Below are 6,000 nucleotides of genomic sequence, written 5' to 3'. Positions count from 1 at the left end.
GTGAGACCGCCCGTGGGTTCCCTGAGCCGCATCCAGGGGACAAGACCCCACACCGGGCTCTGCCCCGGCAGCACCGGGACGCTCCGTGTGCCGTGCCCCCCCCCCACCCCCCGGGCCCGTTGCAGCCCACCCGGCCGGCCACGCTGCGTGGTGGGGGATAACGCCATGTCCGGGGGGAGCCCGTGGAGCATCGCTCCCGCTGCCTGTCGTCGTGTTTCGCCCCCCCCCGGGGCTGGGCAGGGCCGCGGGGACAGCGGGCGGCGCAGCACCCCCGTTTTTCAGGGGTACCCCGGGGTCTCGCGGGGGCGTGGCCAGGCTGCACCGAGGGGCCCGGGGGGGGAAGGAAGGAAAAGGGGGGAGCAGGAGACCGGGGGATCCCGAGAGGATCCGGGGGGGGGGGGGGCCGTCCCGCTGCCCCCGGGGCTGCGGTGGGTCCCGGTGCGTCGCGCCCCGGGCGCCACGTGCCGCCGCAGCGCGCCCCCTCCCCGCGGCGGCGGTGGCGCGCTCATTAATATTAACATTTAATTTGCATGCGACCGCCCTATTTCCCCCCCCCTTCACCGCCCCGCTCACTGACTGGCTGCTACCCCCGCCGCTCCGCAACCGGCCCCGCCCCTTCACCGCCCTCCCCTCCCCGCCGCCGTCGCAACCGAACCTGGCGGCTGGACCCAGTCCCGCCTCCCCCGCCGGGCTGCCCACCCTCACCCCCTCCCCTCCTCCCCGCGCTCCCTACGGCGCCAGCGATCATTGGCGGGTAGCCCTGCCAATCATGGCGGTGGGGCGGGGCCAGCCCTACCCGCGCCCGGCCGGGGCTGGGTAGCAGGGTGCGTTGCGCGGTGGCGCTGGTGTCTGAGGCGGCGGCTCCGCTCCTCCGCCCCTCGGTGCCCCGGCCCCGCCGAGACCGGTGAGGAGCCGCCCGAGCCGCGGGGACTGGAGTGGTGTGTGTGTGGGGGGGAGCGAGGGGGCCGGTACGGCTAGAGCTAGGCCGTGGCCTTGACGGAGCCCCCAGCCCTGCCCGGGGCCCCTCACGGCCCGCTGCGGCCCGGGCGGAGGGGCCCGGGGAGGGTGTGTGGGAGGGGGGCTGGGAGAGGGGCGCTTGGGGGGGTGAGGGGGTCGTGAGGGGGACCTGGGGAGGGCGAGGGGGGGGGGGCCGAGGGGAGCGGGGGGGGTGAGGGCTGTGAGGGGCCGGGGGGGAGTGTCCTGGGGCTGGAGGTGAAGGACTTGGGGGTGAGGGGGCCAAAGGGGGGCCTGGGGTCGGAGGTGGTAGGGTGAGGGGGCTGTGGGGGTGCTGGGGCCCTGAGGGTTTGGGTCTGCTGGAGGAGGGGGGGGGGGGGATGCTGGGGGCCGGGAAGGGTGCTGGGCCCGGAGGTGGAGGGGTCCTGAGGTTCTGGGGGTGCTGGGAATCCCGTGGGGTGCGAGGGGTGAGTTGGGCTGGAGTGAGGAGGTTTGGAGGGGGCTGGGGTCCTGGGGTACAGGGCTAGGAGAAGGGGAACCCCTGGGCAGGTCGGGGGGGGGGGTGCTGGGGGGGGGGGGGTTAAGAGGCCCCGGGGGGGGCAAGGAAGGTGCTGAGGGTGCTGGAGCTTGTGGTAGAGGGGTAAAGGACAGGGATGAGCAGCTGAGAGGGTATCTGACAGGGATCGCGGGGCGCTGGTGGGTCCGGGGGCTATAATTTCCACATGAGGATCAGCGCAAGGAGGTGATCTGGGGGTGTGTTTTGGGGGTGGACGCAGAGAAAGGCTGCGCTGGATTGTGGTGGGGGGCCCCAAGGTCTTTGGGTGAGCTGCAGCGGGGGGGTGTTGGGTGGAAGGGGTTGTTGTGATGGAGGTGGGGGACAGCGGGGTGTGGGGCTGCAGCTGGGATGGCGAGGGGCGTCTTGGGCTTTGGGGTGGATGAGGCAAGAGGAGGCAATCATAATCGATGAGAAACACAGCTCAGCACCAGCTAGCTTTGGAAGTTGGATGACTTAATGGGGAACAGGTCTAGACCCTCTTTTGGGGTATAAAAGGAGGCTGGAAAGCTTGTCAGAAGGTCCAATATCGTATAATCTACTTGTTTTTTTTTCTGTGCCTGAGTTAACGGTGGGTTGGTATAGAGAGGTTGCAGAGAGAAGGGAGCTGGAGGAGCTGATGGCTGGTGAAGGATAGTAATGGTAGCCTGCCTGTTCTGGGCAGTACTTTAGAGGCATTAGTGAATGGCAGCGCACAGGTTGTATAAAGGAGGGGTAACTGCAGTATCTGGATTTTCTGTATTATTGCGGTAGAGTGGAGTAGAGGAGGTAAGTGGGTGCCGCAGACAAAGAGAGAAATCTGTCTCCTCCTTCTCCTCATTTCCAGATAGAAGTGTGGAATGATAAGCCAGATACTGGCGGGTGTCCTTTAGGAGGTTAAGGAAGGGAAGTGTGTATGTGTAGATAAGCAGGGACTGGAAGGTGTCATGGTGCCTTGTTTGGGAGCTGGAGTTGGGTACCTGATCCCCTCTGCAGCTCATTTTCTTCTACAGTGCTGGAGCAGGTGAATGGGATTTACCTCTGTACTGGGCCATCACCATCAGGTGTGGCCTTAAAAAAAAGCCATATGGACTGTGCTAGAGCTGCATTCTGCTCCAAGATGTGTTCTCTGTTATTGCTTGTAAATGAGGCAATAAGTTATTGTGGCTTTTAAGGTGCTGAATTATCTTTAATGGGTTTGGGGGGTTTTTTTTGGGAAAACTGAAAACTTGCAGGTTTGTTTATAGCTGTGGGCTTCTTGTAAAACTGACCCGGACAAGTACAACTGCGGTGATTACTACCAGGAGAAAAGCTGGCTTGTGGTAGACCACAGAAGTCAGTAACTTGATATTTAGTCTTGAGTCTGTAAGTAAACTGGAGGCCTTTTAGGTAATTGCTTGGTTTTCTTAACATACTTGCTTCTCAAGCACGTAGTACTCAAGTTAGACCTTCATCCTTTGGAGGTTTTGCTTGCCTTTATCATCTTTCTCCTGTGTGGGACATCCCGTTGTGGGCAGGCAGACGAGCTGATCACTGCTGGTTTGGGTTCCAAGTCAGCTGCATGATCATAAAGCAAATGCATGGAAGCTCTGTGACTATGTAGCACCATTTATCATATTCTGGTTATAGCCAGTATGGGGGAAAAAGCACCAAAAAAGCTGGATCAATATGTTTAAATAGAGCTTATTGTCTGAGAGGTTTTCTTCTGCCATCTGTAGCTGTGAAACAAATGGAAATAGCTCTTTTGTGTGGCTGGAGTATTGTTGTGGATTTTAATGATTTACACAGGAGGCACATTTCAATGTACCTACCAGTTTTTCTTCTGTATCCATCTTATCCCTGGATATAGTATTTAACTGGTATTACTTAAGGTAATTAATGCTTTTTGACATCGGGAGTTATCCTAGGAAGGCATTAGCCCCTCTCTGAAGGTAGGGGGATGGCAGCACACCAGGAGACTGACTTCTCTTGGTTCAAACAGGCAAGAAGAATAATTCAGTGGCCGGGAGAGGAGCGTGTGACTCGGGAGATGTAGGTTTGTCCTCTGCTCATTGCACTTCCCCTGTGGCCGGCCCAACTTCTGCCTTCCTGCCTTATTTCCTTATCTGCGAAATGGAGATAACTGCTCTGCCCTACCTTGTGCACTGGGAGGTTGTCATGCCCTGAAGCTTGTTAGTGTAACACGGCGAGTGCCAGACTCCCGGACCTGTGGCCCTGCTGCTTGTCCCTGAACTTGGCTCCAGAGGAACTAGACACTCTGCCCTTCGGAAAACACCGATTTTTTATTTTTTTTTTTTATTGCTGTAACTGCTGTTCTCCGCTTCCTCCCGTGCCAGTAAGGCATTAGAAGTTGTCACTGTTGGTGACAGGGAATCATGGCTGTCCTTGCCAGAAGCTGTCCCGTTAGCGCAGTGGTTAGTCTGTGGAGCCGTGGGGCTGGCCGAGTGCCAGTGCCTAACTAACTGCCCTTAGAATGGTCTGTTTTGTGTAGGGCTTGAAGTAGCCGCTTGTCTACTCGCCAGCGGCTGGGGGAAGTTTTCTTTGACGTCTTCGGAAGGAGGTGGTGAACAGCAGAACTCGAGCTGTCCCTTAAAAAAAAAAAATCCCTTCTTGCTCTTTTGGCTGTGAAGATTAGCTTCAGGTTGGAAAGATCGGATAGTTTAGTTGTCTTGGGTTTGTAGATCCCAATGCAGCTCTGAACTCACAAGAGTTTGCTAGCTGCTCTTCTGAACGCTGTGGGTAGCAGCGAAGCTGGCGAGAGGGATGGCAATCCTGCTGTGCTGTAGGAAGGCTGTGGGTGGATGACCCAAAAATGATGGCTGCATAAAAAGCAGAGTAAAAGTTTAATTGTTTGGGGATTCTTGCATGGGGAGGGTAGAGTGAGAGGAAAAAGGGTTTTCTAAGATGCTGCATCTCTACCAACTTTATAGTGGATATGGTTTGAAGTAAGTACATGCTGTGGCTATGGTGCCAGCTTGCTTGGGTGTACGAGAAGTCTGAGGAATTGAGTTGCAAAGGTCTAATAGTTGAACTTGGAGGTAGAAAGCTCTCTATAATTGCTCAAATGTCTCTCAAATTATTTAATCAGGTTACCCACAGACCAGAAATCTTTCAGTGGGATCCTGTGTATATAGCGAGTTTCAGAGTTTCCCAGTTGTAGCATCTCTGATTTTTTTGGACAGTATGTGTTGGTTAGTTCTTCTCACCTGTTGCCAGGTAATGTGATGTATTATCTTTCTCTCTTGTGGGTTTCCTAGCTTGGTGTGCAGAATGTCAGAAGAAATTAAATTAGGAATGGCACAAAACTAAAAGAAAATGTAAATCCAGTTCACTCCTGCTGTGTGGTCTGACCATCGCAGCAATAGGGACAAACCAGCAAAGCTGGAGAGAGCTTTTTTGGTTAAGAATTAATTTGTCTTAGATTTACCCACTTAGTTTGTATTTAAAAATCAGTGGAATTTACAGAGTACAGAGAACTGGAAGAACTGGACCTTGATTTTGGGTACCAGCTGGAAGCACCTGGTGTTGGTGGCCTTGTGCGACGGGCAGTTTGCTTCGGACGACTCTGCTCCATCCCTTGGCGTTAGCTCCAGCCATACAGATCTTACTGCTGTCACGTGTAAGAGTCCCCTGTTATCATCTGCTTGCTTCTGCTTCGTTTTGCTAAAAGGCCCTTTATTAAAATACCAGAACAAATAGCCCATTGTGCAACACAACCATGTTTTCATTTTAAACAGTATTTCTGAAAGTGAAAGTTGCTCACAACAGTCTCAAGTTTCTCATCCGTAAATTTTCTCTCCAGCGAACCCATCGATTCGATAAAAACTTTAAAATGTTCTTTGTATTGTGCAATTGTGCTGACTGCTTTTGTCCTTCTTGCTGCTGCTCCTCCAAAATACCTGAAAAGCCATGAGCTAACTTAAAAACCAACTACAAGTGGTCACGACATCAAATTTGTTTGAAAAGGCTGAATATAGCAATCCGCAGTTAATTCTTGATACTGGTGATGTTCAGCATAAGCGGCTGTTGTGCGAGAGGAGCAGTTTTTCAGCTGAAGTATGTTTAATCTTTGTTTTAAGGGGTGTAGGAGCTGGATTTTTCCTGGGAATGAGTTATGAATTCAGCTGATATTTCAAACTCAAACATGCTTGAAATTGCCAGTAGTTTTGGATTAAGTTTTTGTTAAATGGGTGGGTAGGGATTGGCTGTGGTGTTAAAAAAGAAAAAAAAAAAAGGCGGGGGGGGAATTCAGGCACACTGTTAATGCTGAGACACAGAACAGGAAATTTAGTTACGGATTATGCTTTTTTGTAATTTATTGTATGTTTTTTTTCCCTCTTCCTTCTAACAGACAAGAAAGAGTTTTGAAGTACTTCAGCCTGTCTTGGTTCTGAATAACCGAAAATGTTTCCAAATTTGCAGTTAAAGATACATTTTTTTAATAGACTTTTTAAGAAGCTGTAAAAGCTGAGAAACCTCAGTAACTCTTGCTTTGTTTTATTTCCATTCCACAG

General features: G+C 53.1%; 1 protein-coding gene across 6 annotated transcripts in view; it reads left to right on the top strand.

The window, feature by feature from the left end:
* Positions 1-804: 804 nt before the first annotated feature.
* GNG7 (G protein subunit gamma 7) overlaps positions 805-6,000 on the top strand; it is a 79,491-nt gene continuing 74,295 nt past the window's right edge. For 2 of the 6 annotated variants that reach the window (XM_049807859.1, XM_049807856.1), the window contains exon 1: positions 812-904. The gene's annotated coding sequence lies outside the window, so the exon portion shown is untranslated. Of the gene's footprint in view, positions 939-6,000 lie in introns of all 6 variants that reach the window. The other 4 variants (XM_049807855.1, XM_049807857.1, XM_049807860.1 and 1 more) reach the window with 4 other exon arrangements.

This window comes from Accipiter gentilis, chromosome 8 (assembly GCF_929443795.1).
Source record: "Accipiter gentilis chromosome 8, bAccGen1.1, whole genome shotgun sequence".
Lineage (NCBI taxonomy): Eukaryota > Metazoa > Chordata > Aves > Accipitriformes > Accipitridae > Astur > Astur gentilis.
This window is presented reverse-complemented; position numbering and strand designations above follow the sequence as displayed.